Raw genomic sequence first — 20,344 nt, 5'->3', positions numbered from 1 at the left:
TGCTCTGGCGGTATCACAGTATATCCAAAAGTAAAAACAAATTCCTACTGTATTAACCTTCGCCAAAATGGAAATCTGTTTATGCAGAAATAAAAATGTCATGAACAACTGTTATCTCCTGTGCAAATCAAGATGACTGTTTTGAATAATAATAAAAAAATCCTTTCAAACCAGCCACTATGGAAATGTGCCATAGAGAAGAAGATGTCTTCATTTCAATAAATTGCTTTTTACATTTAATAGAAAAGGTTATGTTATGATTTGTCGTATTAATGAACCATTATTGCATAACCATATTTTTATTGCAATATATTACCTGCTAAATGATGCCTTTTTTTCTTTTTCAGAAGAAAAAATTTCATAGAACAGATTCTATGGAAGTTTTTCTTGCTGCCAGTTGTTAAATCTTTCAAAAGCTGTCAGGAGCCTCAGAAATCAAGTTCAAAATACCATAGCCAACATAAGTATAGACATAGGTTAGCCTATTTTTAAATCGTAATACAAAACTGCTAGAGAAATACCTAAACGCAAAAGATTATTTAAAACGAAATCATCTGATGTAGCTTGTCAATGTAAAGGACAAAGTCAGTGAAGGGAGATTTACCCCACAACTTCTATAAATATCACCAGACAGTTGAGAGCTAAGTGATTTTTTTTCAGGCTACTTTTTCCTTAAACTCATTATGCACCAGAGCCTTCGTGCACTCATTCCTCAAAGACCCCATCCATGGCAGCCACAGGGAGCGGGGGACACTAACCACCCAGGGCAGTCGACTGGCTCAATTCCCTACCTTGCTTCAGTCAAGCAAGCCCTTCTCCTCAAGGGTGAATGGATGGCAAAGACATTGGCATCTGCCCTGGAAACTTCTGCAGGAAAGGAACCATACTTGTTTCTACAAATGGCATTCTGGATTTGCTCTGTGTCTGCAAAGCACTGATTCACCATACTGCTTCTGAATGACAAGGCTGTCCTCGGCATTGCAATCAGAGGAGCACCAGCTGGGATCCCCTCAGAACATTCCAAGCTGATGACAGTAAGCTAGTTATCTGATGGAAACAGAGGTGGGACATTTTGGGTGTATCTTCCTGCTTAAGCTGCTGCTGCTGTCATAATCTTGGAGGGGAAGAAACGAAGGTATGTGCTGTCATTTCTTAAGGTACTGCCTGCCTTCGCTGTCAGTTCATGGGTGTGCTCACCTTTGGCTGCTGCCGATAGACTTTACAGCCCATCATTCACTCCACGCGTTATTTTTTAAGAGTATAATATGTGACAGCATTGCATTAGGTGCTGGAGACAGAAGTGAACGAGACAGGCGAAGCCCTTACTCTCAAGCAACTTTAAGTCTAGCGGACACAAACATTAAATAAGCATTCAAGAGGTTAGATATTTGGAGCCTGTAAAAGTGTAGTTTTGGAGAAATTTCTACCACATTTTTCCTTTTTAAAAAAACGATAGAAGTAACGTATAAACATATGCATGTTGCAAAATACTTAAACAGTATAATACAGTATTATGAAAATTCCCCTTTTTTCCCCCAACCAACATCCTTCCCATAGGTAAATACTGCACTTATGTTTAAAAATAACATCTAGACAAGTAACTATCTTCATGTTTATATGTACACACATATAAATTTACTTTGCTTTTTCACATACGTGAGATTATACTATAAATATTATGCAACTGCAATTTATATCTTAGAATATTTTCCATGTAAATATGTAGATACGCCATTTATTGCAATGATTAAATTCCCATATGTGCACATAACATGATTTATATAACTATTCTCCTTTTTGTGGGTGTATTAATTTCCGGTGGCCACTGTAAAAAATTAGAACAAATTAGATGGCTTGAAACAACAGAAACTTATTCCTTCACAGTTCTGGAGACCAGAAGTCTGAAATCAGTATCCCTGAGCTGAAATCAAGGTGTTGGCAGGGCCCCACTCCCTCCAGAGGTGATGGGATAGAATCCGTTTCTTGGCTCTTCCAGCTTTTAATGGCTGCCAGCATTCCTTGGCTTGTGACTCCAATTTTCAAGGACAGCATCTTCAACTCTCTCTCAGCTCTATCTTCACGTGATCTTCTCCTCTGCTTTTCTCTTAGCAGCACACTAGTGATTGCATTTAGGGCCCCAACTGGATAATCCGAGATAATCTCCCCATCTCAAGATCCTTAAATTATATCTTAGTTTATAAGGTATGCTAAATTTGTAACTAGATTACAGTCGTCTTTCGTCATAGAAAGTAACAGTCACAGGTTCCAGACATTAGAACTTGATAACTTTTGGGGCCACTCTTCAGCCTACTATAGTGGATATTTAGGCTGTTCCTATTTTTTAATATAAACAATGCAGGAATTATAATTGCAATTTATATTTGGCACATAAGTAAATGTTTTGGCAGGTGAGATTTCTAAAAGTGAAATTTCAGGATCAAAGAGTACTTGTAACAAAATGTTGTTAAATGATGCCAAAGTATCCTCCCAAATAACTGTTGTACATCACCGTGTACTCTCCGAGCTCCTTATGGAGTGCTCGTTGGCCACATTTTTGTCAATATTGATGTATTTTGTTTTTGCTCTTATCAATTTGAAAAGTGAAAACTGGCAACTTATCATTGTTTATTTGAATTTTCTTCATTATGAATAGGTTTAAAAATTTCTATTTATATAGTTTCTCATTCTTAGTTTATTTTTTGACTTTTCTTCTTAATTGGTAGGGATTGTTTATAAATAATATTGATATTTAATATTTTATTCTTATGTATGCTTCAAATATTTTCTACCAATCTATTGCTTGTCTTTATAGACTTGTTGAAAGAAATTGTAATTAATGTAAAATCTACCATATTTTCCTTTGCATATTTTCAGTTTTGCATTTTGTTTAGAAATAACTTGCTGATTTTAAAAAAATGAAAATATTCTTTTATATTTTCTTCAATTTCTAAAAATTTTTCCCTTTTAGTTGACAGTTTAGTTGCAGTGCAAGGTAGGCGTCTAGCTTGATTAGTTCTCTTTCCAATGGAAAGCCAATTATACTCATGATATTTTAAAAATAATTTATCTACTCTCCTACTAACTTAAAATACTAACTTGATTATATGCTAGATACTCAAATACACCCAGATCTGTTTTGGGGTGGTATATCAGTGGTCTATTTTTGCTATTTCTGAGGATTCTCTGAGGGTAGAGATTCAGTCTGTTTCTCCATTCTGCACCCCAGTGGTATACAGGGTACACATGTAAGTACAAATACATACATACAGGTATTCAGTTAAGATACCAGATAAAATGTAGGACTTTCAATTAAATTTGAATTTCAAGTAACCAATGACTAATTTTTTTTAGTGTAACTGTCTTCCAAATATTGTATGGGACACACGTATGTTAAAAATTATTCATTGTTTATCTGAAATACAAATTTAACTGGTGTTTTATATCGTTATGTGCTAGATCCAGCAATCCTACAGCTAGAATATATTGAGTGAATGAATGAACACCTTATCATAATTTTGTAATTATATTTGTTATTGCATTTTGTAAATATATTTATTATCAGGCAGGGAAAATTCTAGCCCATTGTTCTTCTTTTGTAAAAGTCTTTTAGCTATTTTTAAGGATTCTTGTTCCTGTATAAATTTCAGAATCATTTATATCACCAAGTATTTTTATTGGGATTGTATTGAATTTATCAATGGGCTTTGTTTTACTTTCTGTACTTCTATAATTCTTAATACTCAGCTGTGTTCAAAAAGAGAATGATTGAGTAAATAAATAAATAAAATCTGGCCAATATCATGCTTAATAGTTAAATACTAAAAGCATTATCACTGAATAAAGAACAAGACAAGAATGAAAACTATCACCACTGGAAATTCGAGCCCCTGTGAAAAACAAGGAAAAGGAATGAGATATGTAAATATTACGACAGGGAAATAATTTCTTATCTGTAAGTTCCTTCTTGGAAAACCTGAAAGAATCAATGAAACATATTCAAATTAATATAAACTAGTTTAGTAACTGGATTAGTTACAAAATAAATATTCTAAAAAGTAATTTTATATATTTCAATAAAAGCCAGTTAGAAATTACGGTGAATCAAATATCAAATTTTTAATAGGAAACAAAATATAAAATACCTAAAAATAAGCTTAATGAAATACATGCAGAGTTTACATTAAAAAAACAGAAATATAAATTTTTACTAGGAGACACAAGAACCCTTGGATACATAAAGTAATTTGTCAGATTCTTGGATAAGAAGTTTTAATATTGAAAATGAGAGTTTTATCAAAATTACTTTTAAATTTATTATAATCTTTATTATACACTGTAAATTTTGATATGTCTTTTGTTAAGTTTGAAAAATCTCTCTAACACATCTTATGCTTCTCCTCGTAATGAAGTCTCATGACTACATCTTCCCAAGTCTATGGAATATTATTATATCTCTTATAAATCTAGCTTATTGACTTAAAATATGTATAACCTAAAAGATGATAAAATTATCTGATTGCTGTTTTTACATGTCAAGGACCAGCTACATGTGCACCCAGAGTTAATAAAATTTAAACAAATGATTAAGATCATTTGGATAATAAAATACCACTAATAACTAAAAAATAATAATGAGGGGAACTTGAATTAGCAGATAGGAAAGAATAAAATAAAGATGTAAAAATCAGAATAATGGTCTCATATAAGAATAGATAGCAAATAGGGCAGAATGGAAAATGCACAGCACCGTATTCTGACTCGCCTCACCACTTTTTACCCCAACACTGAGGTAGAAGTCTTTTTCCAAGGAGACGATCTTACAAGAGGCTGGTTCAAAACGGCAGACAGCATATGACTCTACCTACTTCCCTCTCACTGTTCCCCTAAGTGCAGGACGGGTGTACATATACACATATATACCACGTAGTGCCAGTAAACCCAAAAAGGGAGCAGGACTAGACCAGGAAAAAGTGAGGAAATCCTGCAAGTTAGAAAGCAGATGGTGTTGGACTCATCAGGAAAATACAAAGGGAAATCCACAGCTTGAAGTACAGGGTAAGAGCAGTTATTCCCATCTGAAGAAGCGTCAAGTGTAAGGTCTTAAATTTCAAGAAGAGGTGAGTGGGAAGGAGGTAAACATCAGGGGAATTAGTTGAAAGAAAGATTCAGAATAACCCAGCAGGTTGTGCTTTTTCCCACTAATTTCTCTGTGATGCAAGGGAAGAAGGACTTTATTGTAATTTTTCTCTAATTCTTCTCTTGATTCTTAACAATTAGTTTTCTTGAATTTTCAGTTTAAAAATCTGTATGTACCCTTTAGGGTCATCTTAACCAAATCAAAATGTATAAATAGAGTTCTGGAAACAAGTTGTTAGAAAATATTCCCCTATGTTATTTGTAAATTGGCCATTAATGATTTCAAGGTGACTCCTAAGCCTTATTGAAGAAACTAAAGGGTAATAATGTAAAATACTCTTCAAATTTAATTAACCATAACCTGTACTAAAGTCATATCAAAACTGCTAAATTCTGGAAATGTAGGTGCATCTTGGTCCTGCATTGTCCAGGAGGGTGTGGACACTCGGACTCTGGTCAGTCAGTTGCTGTTATGGTCCACTTGTCTGTGATTCTACTGGAGAACATTTGTCACCTGACTGGTACTGGATGACAATAACATTTAAGATAATTCAACTTCATTCCTCATTGAAAATACTTCCCAAATAGACTTTTCTACGAGGAAGACAATTCCATACAGCTAATAGAGGTCTTTTTCATCAAATATATCTGCTGTTTTAAATGAACAGATGGGCCTTCTGAGATGTAAGTCTATCCCTTGCGAGTGTGATTGACAGCAATTAGTCTTCATTCCTACTTTGCTCTGTTCACTCCAGTTGAAATTTATAAGTGAACTGATTGTACTGTGTTCTTTGCTTGCGTCTGAAATTTTACATACACGTTAACCCCATCAAATAGTCATCTGATTTTTCAGGACGTATTTACTGAGTGACCACTTTGTGACACAGAGACTCCAAAACCTCAACTTTTAACTAGTCTGTGGGCCTTTCTAATAATTTATTTTCTACCTTGCTACCTCTCAACTTCCTGTTCTACCTCATTCTTATTCTCCATGATAACCCACCCTCCCCTCGCTTCCATTACCCAAATATGAAATTGTCATTTGACCAACATAATTTTTAAAAATTGCATCTAACATCACTACTGACCCACTCTTACATGACTAGAGCTCTTGATTTAGTTGTTATCAATTTATAAATATCTGCCTATCTGAAAGTCGGGACTCTATTTTTACCATTCAACTGAGAAATGTAGCTTATATCTGCTGGGGCTTATTATTTTGCTCTACATTTGTTCTTAGGATAAATTCTGTTGTGTGTCATGTTAGCATAGAATTTAATAGACAATTGTAAAAATTAAACATAAAAGTAACACTTTACTACATAAGCAGTTGGAGGAAAGGGTAAAGGCAGCCGTCCTGGGTTGGGTAGCCCACAGCCCCTCATAGCTGTGTCTCTGGCGTATCTTAGCCTTTAATAAAAGACTTTTTATGCACCGTCCTGCTTATCTGTATGTTCACAGGTGTGTGAAAGACTGTCATCTGCAGAATAAAACACCCTGTGGCACCATGACAATAAAAAGTGGTGACTCTCATCTATCTTTGCCTGAGGAAAAGAAGGCTTGAGAACACATAGAAATAGAACATGGAAGAGAAAGAAAAGGCCACAAGCAAAGTTTAAATTGTTTCCAATTTGGCTCAGTGCAAGGGGTATGCCCCACGTCGAGCTGGGAGGCATTGACCTTGCAATCCAGCAAGTGCACCTAGCGATGTGGCAAGATGGGCCAGCACAAGGCCCTGGTTGACACAAGTGTAGCTGTGACCTAAATTAAGGAAGCAGAAAGACACATTAAAAAAGCAAGATAAGAACCTAATCGCATCTTTCTGGAAAAAGAGAGAAAGATATTGTTAATAGAACAGATTGGGAGGAAAGGACAAAAGTACAAAGAAATATCCTGAAGTGGAGACAAATTCCTTTTAAATACGAAACTGAGGGATCCAGTTCTAAGGGATGAATTTGGCCAAGTGGGCTGAGGCTTGATTTATTTTGCTGCTATATTAGCTTTATCCTCTCTGGTATATAAACATTCCATTAAACAGGATGAGCTCTTTTTTTTTAAAGCATAAGAAAAATTTTATCTTAAAAAAGTGTGCTTTTAATGGTCCAAAATATTCCAAACCTTTCTCTATACGAAAACATTAGGTGAATTATGAACTGAAACTCAAGGTTCTTCTCTCTGTTCGCCAAGCAATGCTACTTTCAGAATGAGGCAAAGTGAGGATAAGGAGGTGAGGACAAAAAAGCGTCCTCCCATATTGTCAGCTCCAAATGTCCCTGTCACCAGAGTGTTCGGGAGGCCTGAAGGATGTTGTTTCATTTAGGAAGACAGTAGCCTCTTGAGCAAACAGACAACCAAAAATTGGGCCTGATTTGAAACAACATAGCTTCTCCTCAGACACTTAGCCTCCTGGTAAGCCAGCTCCCTGTTAGAGAGGATGTCACAGCCCCAGCATCTATTTTCAAAGATTCCATCAGTTCAGATGTGGAGGAAAACACACATTCCCAGACACACAAAATAAATTCTGATACATTGAAGGGCATCAATTCCCTTGTACTCAGAATGCTTATGCTCCTGAGTCAAGCATTCTGAGTAGGAGGGAGAGAGACATCATCGAAACAGTGGGGTGTAATGATTGTCACTGCAGTAGAGTGAGCTTTATGTCGTACTGAGGAGCGTTCAAAAGAAAAAGATCTATACATGCGCAGAGTGGACACATTTTACTGGATTTCTCCCTCTCCACGATTTTACCTTCCCAAGCCTGAATTTATAGTCTGAGTTTTCATGGTGTAATTATTGGGTTTCATATCAGAGAGGAGAGCAGCTTTGGTTTTTAGAGTATGTTTGGTGTTTATTCAAGGGAAGCAAGCTCCAATGCAGTTTCATTTTCTTTTCATTTTCTTTGTGGGGGGGTGTCGAGGTGGAGATGAATACTGATGCTGATGGAGTTTAAGGGCCTGGCAGCTCTGGGAACTGCAGACCTCTGTTTATCCAGAGTCCAGTTTCAGTCCGGAGGGTGCCAACGCAAACTTCTCCAGACGACCACGCCAAACATATCAGCCGTGTCTTGGAGGAGCAGCCTTCCCAAGCAGGGAGAGGTCCTCAGAGCCAGCTCAGGTTGAAACCAAACTATGGAGAAAGCCCAAGCACGAAAGCATGCTGTCTCAAGCACAGCAGTTTAAAAATATGCTTTTCATCAGATTTTCCTCATATTTGGCCTCACATTTTTTATCACAGCAGGAACCTGCCATCACCAGCTAAGCTGATTGACTGTGTCCTCTACCAGCATCCGCCTCTGATATTCATGTCTTCAGGAAAGTTCCATCCCTTTCACTTATTCTCTTGCTGGGGTCTCTTTATGCACCCACTATTACTACGGTTACAGCATCTGTCCCCCACCTGGGAAGGAAGCTTTAGCTCATCAGGATCACTTGCATCTCTACTAACGGTGGGTGCCGTCAGAAACGCAATGTTGTCAGCATTTTCTTTCCATTCTTGAGACATTACATCTCCACCGCCCTTGGGGTGTTTTAGTCTAACAGCTGGAAATTCCTGATTTTCAATACAATTTGTTTCTTCCTCCTCCTATGGCTTGGTATCAGGGCCAACTTTGCAAGGCAGTTTTTAATGAACCCATAGTCAGTGTGTTAAAATATGTTCGTTGAGTTTTTCCATAAAGCTAAGCTAATATAACATGATCGTTTTCTTAGGCACCCTGTGGGCAGTAAGGAACATAGAGAGTAGGAAAAGTGGGGGTGTGCAATTGATATAGTTGGGATGTTGCCAAGTTTACCCACCTTTCAGGACCCCCCACCCAACAGTGAGCTGATGGTCTTCATGTTAGCTGAGCTTTCTAAAATAAGGAGCTCCCCTATGGTATGAGCCAACAGGGACTCAGACTTAAGCACAAGCCTTTGGGAAAGGCTGCCATGCTGGGAAAAGTGAACTGTTAATAACTAGCCTGGACACACTTCGAAGGTAAACTCTACGCTTGATGCCTTCTTTCCTAGAATTCTTGTCACTGCAAAACTATCTAAGAAGAGCAACACAAAACGATCTGCGATGTTAATCAAATGCACTAAAAAGGGTCATATAGACATATTTGTTTCTCTGTAACTTGTGTTGCCTGTGGCCTTTGTCCAGTGCCCAGTATGCAGCACATTCTCAAGGGCCAGGCATTGTTTCTGGTTATTCCCGTGTGATCTCATACTTGGTCCTCTGAGAGCTGGCAAATATCTGTCAATAGCCAGGGCAGTTCACTTAAGCTCAAATCTTTAAAACTGTAAAGTGAGATGATAGTATTGAAAATTAAAAAAAAAAAAAAATCAAGTGCAATAACTTAGTTAAATCCCTTACTGGCGCCAGCCTACTTGAGCTTCAGTTCCAACCATTTACTAGCTGTATGATGTCAGGGAAGTGTCCTAACCTTTCTGTGGTTCAGTTTTATCATCTGCAAAATTGCATATAGTAGTAGTATTTTCTGTCTCCTTCTCTTCTTTTTTTTGAGGAAGATTAGCCCTGAGCTAATATCCACCACCAATCTTCCTTTCTTTGCTGAGGAAGACTGGCCCTGAGCTAACCTCCATGCCCATCTTCCTCTACTTTCTATGTGGGACACCTGCCACAGCACGGCTTGACCAGCAGTGCATAGGTCCACACCCGGGATCTGAACCAGCAAACCCCAGGCTGCTGAAGCGAAATGTATGAATTTGACCACTGTGCCACCAGGTGGGCCCCAGTATTCACTCATTTTATTAGAATAAAAATTAATTAAGTTGATATCTGTGAAAGGCTGGCAATTGATAAATAATAAATTCATTTAAATATTTGTTAAATAAAAAACTCTAGATATGATCACTGATTAGGGGATATTTTTCCCTTGTCAAATTCAAAAGCACCAGAGATGGAAGGAATCCATATAGTGCATGAAAGTACTAAATAAATCAATATCTTTAAAGTGCTTAGCACAGTGTCTAATATATGGTAATCATACAAGAATATGGAATCTTTTTTTTCAACTAGTATGTCCTGAAACATGTTTGGCCATTAAATTTCAATACCTTGTCTAGTTACCAACAAATAGGATTCAAAGAGCATAAACCCCCAGATATTTGAAGGACTCAAGCAACAAAGACCATGTTTAAAGTTTAACCATATCCTTAAATTTTGCTTTCCTTTGTGGCATATCTTGGGGCTTGTAGTTTTTGAGCTATGCACGTATGAAAAAGAAAGGCTGTTTTTGCCCTTTACATCAATATTCAAAAAAAGACAAGTGGTAAACATGATAGGAGAGATGATAATTTTTCACGGTCAGTAAAGCTCTATATATTTTCTAAGTGGCGCTGAAAAGTGTGTATAAAACTGGAAATTACTGGACAAGAGTACAAAGCATTTTAAAATAATTATAAATTTCTAAGAAAGAATTAAATAATTACAAATTTCTAGGAAATTCAATCTAGAGTTTATGTTTTTATTTCAGTACTTTTCTTTCAGAGCCACACAAGTTCTATTTCCTATCAAAATTGATTTGTCTGTATCTTCCTTCAAACTCCTCACATGTATGAAATTCGAAGTCATATAATCTCAGATCTGGAAGACGCCTTATACATCCTCTAGTCAATCTCCTCATGAGGGAACAGGCTCAGAAGGTGCAGTAACTGGCCCAAGCCCACAGAGAGGCTCAGCGGCAGGGCAGGCTTAGACTCTAGCATTCCAGGTGTTCTTCCCACTTAATTCAGTAGAAGGAATGAATTTTGTTAAAGTTGCTGGAGCAGTGACAACAGCTATCACTTCTAGTTTTTAGTTTGCAAGGTTTGCATGTGGAAGACAGTTTATTTCCTTTCAGATACCATATCTACAACTCCGGTACCTGTCACCAGGTGAATAATGGTGCCCAGGCTGTGGTCTTCTGTGTAAGTGGAAAAGTTTCCCAAACAGACTGAGCATTCGATTTTCGTACCTACTTCTATTTGTGTGTGCGTTTAATTTATACATATATGTGTCACTTTTGCTATTTAACCTTATTTAATACTCATTATATATACATAGTGAAGTAAAGAAATACAATGCTTAGATACAAATAAATATAATCTCAGTTGCTAATAGTTTCTGTTAAATCCAACCTTGGCTTTCAGCTCAAATAGAAAACAATACTCACAATACCTTTGAACTTCATCTTGGAGTCCATTGGGGTAAATAGACCGTTTTTGAGTCTAGCATCTGGGAGCCTTCAGTTAAAGGTATTTAGTCTTTTGGTGGGATTCTGCTGATCTCTGTTTATAACTCATCCGAAATAAGGTATGACATTCCCTTGCAAGAACTATCAAACAACTTTCTTACTATCTGAGTTCCCAGCTCTGCTATCTTATTTTGAGAAAGGGAAAAACTAGTTTTGTGCAAAATATGTAAAAAGAAGTTTAGTCCTTATAACAACCCTATGACGTAGATTCTGTTATTTTCTCCATGTTACGCTTGAGGATTCTAAGGCACAGAATGGCTGAGTAATTTGCTCAATAAATAACAAAACAGAGTGTTGAACGCTCACGATAGAGCTCCAGAGTCCACAATCTTAACCACGCCACTTACAACCTCTCTAATAAGCCAGGTGGCTCTCTAAGAGGAAGGGAGGGTCCTGTTCTCTTCCACCTGAAATGCAGTGAAAAATTCAATTGTTTAGCAGTCTTTATGGTCCCCTAGCTCATCCTTAACCTTACTTCAAATTCAGAGAGCAAGTTTATACTCTATTTAATAAATTATGCATTATTTCAAATCATATATTATTAATATTATATATTTTATAATACATGTAGGCAAAATATCATGGAGTTTCAAGATATGTATATAAACCACATATGTGGTTTTGTCAAGGATATCTTGCATTACCACTACACTTTGGGTATATATTCAGGGTTTTTTAATGATTTTTTGGAAAGTGGAGGGCAATTAATAATGCTGCATTAAAAAGTTATAACACTTGAGCAATTCCAAAAACTGAACATAAACAAAGAGAAATTTGTATATGATCAAATTAAACATATAAAAAGCTTGATGTAAAATATGCGTAAGAAAGTACATAATTATTGTGGTATAGTAGTAAGGTATAAAAGCCAAATGGCACATCCTAATTGCTATAATGGTTACTACTCCTACATAGTAAAATCATGATTTTAAAACTTTTCTTCCCCTTTTGTTAGTTCCCGGAATCTATAAGCATCATCATTATCAGTAGATTTGTCTAACATATGTCATTAGACTCTGGCTACCTACTCACATTGACACACATATTAGAAGGCAATGTCCTGAACTCAGCAAACTAGTAGCTAGGTTTCCTCTACATGTAAGATTTGTGTGACCCAGAAACAATGCTCTGTGAACATTGCTCCTCTTGCTATCCTTTTAGGTCCCACACAGGAGGCTACCTGGAGCTAAATATGGAGTTGATTCCTGCCCAGATTGTAAAAGTCATCCACCAAGGGCTCTGTATCCCCAGAGATGGAAGCTTTAGACAATACTAACATCACCCCATAATGGTTGAATCACCACTCAGAAGGAATAAGAACTGAGCTGTTGAACATGGATTGATGAAAGTTTGATGGAGAAGACAGCATGAGAATGAGTGCCACAGAGCCTTGCATAAAATGGAGGGCAACCTGGTGTGGAGCGTGACAGAGGGGAGGATAGGAAAGCTGAAAGCTATGACAGGGAGAAGAGGAGGATGGGAAACGCAATGGTTGGCATCAGGTCCAGAAAGGGGGGCTGGGCTGGGGAGGAAGGAGGAAAGAGGAAAGTAGTGGTTGTAAATGTGTGCTCAGGTCAGGGAGGATGGACTCTGATCTCTCAAGCAAAAAGCTGAAGATACCACTACTGGCACAGGTTCTCCTCAGGTCTCCAGAAATCTTCCAGTGAGATTCTACTGGGTAGGGGGAAGGAAATCTGAGATCACTGTTAGGTGGGATTATTACTCTTGGATTTTTTCCACAAACCTGAAGGGATAGAAAGAAGTGAGAAACTCCAACTCTTCCTAGGTAGCCTATATTGTTAACACTTCACCTCCAGAGGGAGCCTGATTGGCATGAATATTGTATAATATCTGAAACCCTAAAACTCCTTCTGCTTTAAACCCAATGTACACACAAAATGCGTCCCTTATTTGCTCACTGTGAAATACTTTACTGTACAATTAGAGAATAGGCTTAAAATTCCATTTTCCTTGGGTGTGGTACCATATAATTTTTATTCTTACTAAATGGTTAAGCCTCCCTGTGCCCAAATTTCAATAAATATGGGTGCAAGTGTAGAGAATTCTGGATAAGTGAGTCACTGAAACAGGTATAAGGAGGTACCTAAAAAAGGTAGGCTGGGTATCTTACAGAAAACTTAACTTTTTATACGTCCACTCCAGACTTCTTCTTCAAGGAACCTGGCAAAGACTAGCCATAACCATAACCAAGATGGCAAGAGCGCCAGGCAGGGGCTCTGGGCTTCCCTCGTCTTCTGTGATTCTTGGTTTCCTCATTAGTAAAATCAGAGACTTTTAGTAGAACACTTCTAAAATATCTTTTAAGTTTTAATGCCGCAGTTGCTTGTGATTTCTAAAGATTTATTTTTAAGCCAGCAGAATTTATTTTTTTTTTCAACAAAATCTGACTTGAGAAACAAATAAAAGCACTATTCTGACAAAAGTTGGGATTGAGAAACCCAAACCAACTCTGCGTGCTCAGCCTCCTCATTCCTTCAGGTAACCTTGAGGGAACATCAAGGGGCCTTAAGGAGAAGCTCGTCCTTAATATTAGTGCAGCCCAGGGCAAGAGTACAAATGGAGACCACGTGTCTAAATATTTAAGATGAACCATTATTAATGAAATTAAACAATCGTTAAATAAAACATATCCTATCTTCCTATTTTGTCAAATATATATTGAAAATGATTGAGAAGAATGTACTCAAATCTAGAATTCTTGGAGTTTGTGAAGGAAAATTCTGGAATGAGATCAGCCAGCTCCTGGCCCCCTGCCCCTAGTACCGTGCCATGGTCTGCTCACCTTCTCTTACCGTTCCGAGTTTCATCTCCCATAGTGGAACTTCATATGCATTCTGTGGGCACCAAGCCCACAATTAGAAACACTCTTCACAATCTCTGCAAACCAGCCTTGTGGTACACCCTGCGATAGCAAAAGTTGGGGGAGAGGAAGGTTCAGGTTTAGACAATTTGACCAAAGAAATCCAGAGTCCAGGACACTCAGACTATGGTCTAGAGAACAGGCATGGGCTCCGGGTGGGCACATCCCCATCAGCCCCACAGACCTCAGGCTGTAACCCACGGGGGAGGTTAAGGCAAGCTGCTCAGAAGGGCAGAACCCTGCCCCAAAGCCTCTCTTGCCCAAATCTAAGGCCGTACTGACTACTGAAGTGAGATAAAGCACGACAAGTACATCATACTGCGTTTGACACAGAATAAAAACTTCAAAACAGCAACAACCACCACTTATTATTATTACCATCAACACTGGAACAAAAGGTATAAGGCTGGGAATTAGTTAACATAGAAACATCAAAATGTTCATTCAGCATAACGTAGTGACTGAGAGCGTGGGCTTCGGATTCGGGCCCTAGCTGTTTGCACGTATGCTCCGTCACCTGCCTCATCTGAGATCCTGGGCTGGTTCCTAAACTTCTCTGCGCTCCAGGTTTCTCACTTGTAATATTGATCTCATAGAGTTTTAATGAGAAAAAAAAAAGATGATGTATGTACAATAAGAACAAGGTCATATGTCGTATAATCAGTCAATATATGTTATCATTATTATTTTAATAATAAATGTTATTAATCATTTTAACAAATCTTTGCTTAACACCAACAATGTACCACTAAGTGTGCTAGGCACAGTCCCTACCCCACAGATTCATGGGCTGATTTATTGTCATGACTCTTTGATCCTACCATATTGACTTACTTTTTACTTTTTCTTAAAAAAAGCTTATTTTTAGTTTAGGTTCTTACATTTGAAAAGCAACACCAGTTCTCAAATGCAGAGCACAGTCATTAAACAGTAAGAACTTGGAGTGGTTTGGAAAACCAAGTCTGGCAAAGGCAAAATTATACAATTTTTGGACAATAGCATGGCAGCTTGAAGGAAGCAGCTCATATTCTCAAACCACTATTACACTCACAATCAGAAACACCACCACAGTCAGGATACATGCAAATCCAGAATGTTTCTAACCATGGAATCTCTCAAAACTTAATTTGTAAAGTAATTTTACTGGTGATTTTTCAGCGCTTCTCTACTGGAAGAAATCAACTTTAAGTAAAAGGATTGTTTTTCCCTGACTACTAAAAGACATTAAGGGATACGACATTTAATATGATAATGGCATAAATTTCTCTGTTACTTATCAATTGAAGGTTATTTTTTAAGCATAAACATTATATTTATATGAAGGAAAGCAAGACTAGGAATGACAATTGTCATTTTTATGGAAGCCAGATCTCTCTAAGATAATTGCATGTGTACATTCAAGGATAGAGATTTATAGCTGAAGCACACTTTGTAGATTTCAGTGACAGATACAGGCCTTGAAATACATCTCCAATACAGGAGATCAAAGAGATTTTTTTTTTTTTTTTTTTTTTTTTTTTTAGTTAAAGCTCATGATAGCACAGTAAGAAAATGAGCTGACAACTTACTGAGTTAATCTCTCCCCTTTCACCTCCTGTACAATAGATTTTTCACAGTCCCTACCACTTTCATTGTCTCTTATCTCAGACATTCTCCCACATCACACCTGGAATTTGTAGCCACTGAGTCAGGCCCCTGAGCTTTTCCCTCTTGATGGGAAGCTCTGGCAGGAAGTCTGCCCTGCCTGTAAGAGTAATAAGTGCTGCTAACAGGGGGGATTAATCTAAACCAAGCCCAGGGATTCTCTAACTCTTGGAAAAACCCATCTTATCCCTGGAGCTGAACCCTTGTCTGTAAGCGTTAAACCTTATAACAACCTAAAAAACGTAACAACTACAATTCACCCAGCCTCTAGTTCATCAGGTGCGGAGTGTCAAATTGCTGTGAGCTCCATGTATTAACATACCGAAGAGCCGAATCAACACCTAAGCTTGTTTCTCTGAATAAGAGATTCATGGAATCTCAGTCCTGCAGAGGACTTTTAATAGTGAGGAGGGAAAAAGTGAATAAGGAAGGATAAAAGGGGTCAAGATGACAGAGAGAGGAAGAAAAGGGCAGGTGTGGAGCCCCTAGAAAATGGTACAGTGAGAAAAAAAATCTAAGCTGTTCAAGTTAAGTCTTATCATAACAAAGAAAATTTTCAATCCTCCAAAATGTTTCCAAGTCCTAGCAAAGGCCTCCCTTATGTTAAGGGAGATTTTATATTGTAAAAATGGCCTACAGCAATGGAATTTATATGACCTTTTGGTGTGGTATAAAATAAGGACTGCATGGCTAAAAGGAAAGATGTCTTGAGGCCAGACAGACTCATGTTCAAATCTTATATCTACCAATTCCGAGCTGGGTGGTCTTGGCCAAATCACGTAGTCTATAGCCTTAATTTCCTCGTCTGTCAAAAAGAGTAGTTTATTATAGAGTCTAGTCTATACTGGGCGTTCTGTAAGTGGTGGTTAATATTATAAAAGAATATGACCTTCAGTTAGAAAAATACTGGGCTGTAAATATCAGGCAAAACATACTGGGTTAAGCAGTCAATAGGCAGAGTGGTCATACATCCTGGTCTGCTCAGGACAGCACCAGTTTATACCTGTTGTCCTGGTGAAATTATTAACAATGCCTCCTTTCATGCTGTGATAGATGATATGGTTGCTCTGGTAATGGGCCAAATTCTCACTGGTCAGCTAAGGCAGAAATGAGCAGGTGGAGGCATCAGGCTACCACGAGTTCTAGTGAAGGAGGCAGAGGGTCCCTGGCAAACCTAGGGCATCTGATCCTGACCTCTCAACTTAGGTCGGTCACCTACTCATTAGAGAGTCAGAACCCAAGGAGAAAATGTCTTTGTGTATAAGTTTCTGTAAATAATTTTGTTTATAAATATTGTGGGGTATCTACTAGGTGTCAATTATCATCCTAAAAAAGTCTGCCTTTAAGAATTTCTAGTCTGCTGCCTCCAAAAGATCCATATTATTTATATTATAATTGTTAAATTAGTGGCTTAAATAAAAGTCTGATGGGAGGATTTCTAAGGAATATTTAAGTTTGCTTAGGAAGAAAGCAACAAAGGATAGGCTTAGAGACCAGTTTTGAAAGTTGGGTAGGTACCTGTCAGGCAGACAAGGAGAAGACTATGTTCAGAGTGAAGTGTTTGAGGACAGAGACATGAAGCATGCCCGCCTTGTGCAGATGATTCTGAGAAGTCAGATGTGAGAGCAGAGTAGCTTTTACAATGGCAGATGGGGCTAGAAAGGTTACCTGAGTCAGGGGATGACAGCCTTGTATGGGTCAGAATAATCTTGAGCCAACTAAGTCTTATTTTATGTAATGAAATGACTGAAAAGGATGAGGCTATCAGCACACTGTTAGAACCAAACTCTGGGGTTTATTTTTAGTACAATTCCTGAAAATCAATATTTTGAGAGGGAAAAAATGGTTACAGGAAATATGGCACATTAACAGATATTTGTTTAAAGTTATATTTCACAATCGCTAAAAATAAACAGAATTAGTTCATTTTGTTGCTTACCATGTCTCCTTTATTTTTTCAGATGCCTCTTCTTTCTGGAGGCCGCTTCTTAACTAACCATGAAACCTAATGTCCCAGTGTCATTAGTGGATAAGGATAATTTTCTCTATACTACTGTCAGGTAGAAAGTATGGAGCCGGTCTGAACCATGGTATAGACTTGGGAGTGGATAGAATTAATAATTTTGTGAACATTTTGTTGTGTCGTTTTTATTCAGCTCTATCCTTCTGTGGTCCTGGACAAGTTGATTAACAGAATCTCAGACATCTAGGGATAATAAATCTTGTATGAGCTTTATGTCTAAACAGAGGTATTCATCAAAAATAGGGTGTGGCAAGAAAATGCTTGTCCAGTCTTCTAATCCTTTAATTAATGCATTTATTCAACAAGAATTTACTCTAAGCCAGGAAATATTATACATGTCATGAGGGATACAAAGTTTGATGAGCTATGGTTCCTGCCTTAGAAGAGGAAAGAGACCTCAGATCAACCCATGAATACATGGTTGAAGGTAATATATAGAAGAATTCTGGGACAAACTGGTGCTACTAAGAACATATTAAATATACTCTTCTATTCCAAGGGTTTAGAAATGCTAAGTAAAATAGTTAATTTTTCTTTTCAAAAACACATAGCTGGTCCTGAATGCAAGAAAGGGAAACCTTCGGGTATCAGATAAGTTTAAGAAATTCATAATAATAAGTGGAAGTCAAATGACTTATACAGGAAAGTCTTAGGAGTAGGGTTTTAAAAACCACGTGGTGATAATGGTTGAAAATGCAACCTGTGTGCATTGGGAGGTGAAATTGGGATCATAGTCTAAAGTTGGGATCCAAAAACAGGCTAACTGTTGAAAGAGGGAATTTTAGTATATCTATCTTCCGGCTGATTTGAAGCCTAAAGTTAGCTGCCCACCTTGGTCCACAAATATAAATAATAATCTATGATGGATGGAAATCCACATTCAGTAATTGGGATTGAATTTGAGCCATGTAATGTGGGAATTAGAGCAGAGACATTAATTAGAAAATCATAGGGCCTGATTACATAGCAACTGCAAAACCACCTCAGAGTGGACCACCACAGCTAGGCTACACATGGAAGAAAGCAATCATAGAATATGAGGAATTCCATTATTGATGAGAGACAGTGTGCAACAAAGGGAAAAATTTACTCCCAGGGAATTAGAGAGATAAATTATAACAGTTAGGTTATGAAACAAGAATAAGCCATTAGGAAGACATGAAAAAGAATTTTAAAAATGGAGATAATAATGTAGCCAGTTAAAAAAGATTCTAAACAGATAGGTAAAAAGATATAGCTAAAGAGAGAATTAATTAATTGGAATTTGGAACAGACGAAGTCTCCCCTAAAAGAATGTAGAGAAATGAGAAACGGAACCAATGAGAGAAAAGTCAAGAAATTTAAAAAATAGAATAAGAAACCCTAACAAATATCTGACAGTTTTAAAATATGTTTTATTTAAAAATATTTATAGATTCACAGGAATTTGCAAAAAACAGTAAACTGAGATCCCATATACCCAATTTTCCCCAAAGCTTATATCTTACATATTACATTTAATATAATATCAAAACTAGGAAATTAACATTGGTATACTATGTATGTATAATTGTATGAATGTCTCCTTACCCCTCATAATTTTCTTTGCTCTAAATCTACTTATTCTGATATTAATATAGCCACTCCTGCTTTCTTTGGATTAATATTTGGATGTTAGGTACTTTTTCCAACCTTTTGCTTTCAACTTTCCTATATCTATATATTTGAAGGGAGTTTCTCATAGACAGAATATACTTGAATCATGTTTTTAATCCATTATGCCAAACTATCTTTAAATTGGTGTATTTAGATCATTTACTCATTTTTAAAATAAACTTTATTTTTTAGAACAGTTTTAGATTTACAGAAAAATTGCAAAGATATACAGAAGAGTTTTGATATACCCCATACCCAATTTCCCCTATTTTAACATCTTACATTGGCATGGTACCTTTGTTGCAATTAATGAATCGATATTGATACATTATTATTAATTGAAGTCCACACTTTATTTGTGTGTCCTTAGTTTTTACCTAATGTCCTCTTTCTATTCCAAAATCCCGTTCAGGATACTACATTACATTAGTTGTCATGTCTCCTTAGGCTGCTCTTGGCTGTGATGGTTTCTCAGGCTTTCCTTGTTTTTGATGACCTTAACTGTTTTGAGGATTACTGGTCAGGTATTTTGTAGAATGTTCCCCAACTAGGATTTGCCTGATTTTTTTCTCATGATTAGACTGGGGTTATGAATTTTAAGAGGAAACCCACATAGGTGAAGTGCCATTTTGTTACATTGAATCAAGGGTACATACTATTAATATGACTCATCACTGTTGATTTTGACCTTGATCATTTGGCAGATCTAAAGTCACTGTCATTCAAATTGTTTACTCCTATGGCTAAAGTGCTATGTCTTACTGCTTCCATACTTTTTTCTTTGCCTTTA

At 37.1% G+C, this 20,344-nt stretch overlaps 1 long non-coding RNA gene across 2 annotated transcripts in view; it reads left to right on the top strand.

The window, feature by feature from the left end:
- Nucleotides 1-701: 701 nt before the first annotated feature.
- Nucleotides 702-20,344, top strand: part of LOC138924132 (uncharacterized) — a 138,755-nt gene continuing 119,112 nt past the window's right edge. For both annotated transcript variants that reach the window (XR_011438830.1, XR_011438829.1), the window contains exon 1: nt 702-1,135. This is a non-coding gene — a long non-coding RNA (uncharacterized lncRNA). The remainder of the gene's footprint in view (nt 1,136-20,344) is intronic.

Source organism: Equus caballus, chromosome 5 (genome assembly GCF_041296265.1).
Source record: "Equus caballus isolate H_3958 breed thoroughbred chromosome 5, TB-T2T, whole genome shotgun sequence".
Classification (NCBI taxonomy): domain Eukaryota; kingdom Metazoa; phylum Chordata; class Mammalia; order Perissodactyla; family Equidae; genus Equus; species Equus caballus.
The sequence above is the reverse complement of the archived record's forward strand: the minus strand, read 5'-3'. Positions and strand labels throughout refer to the sequence as shown.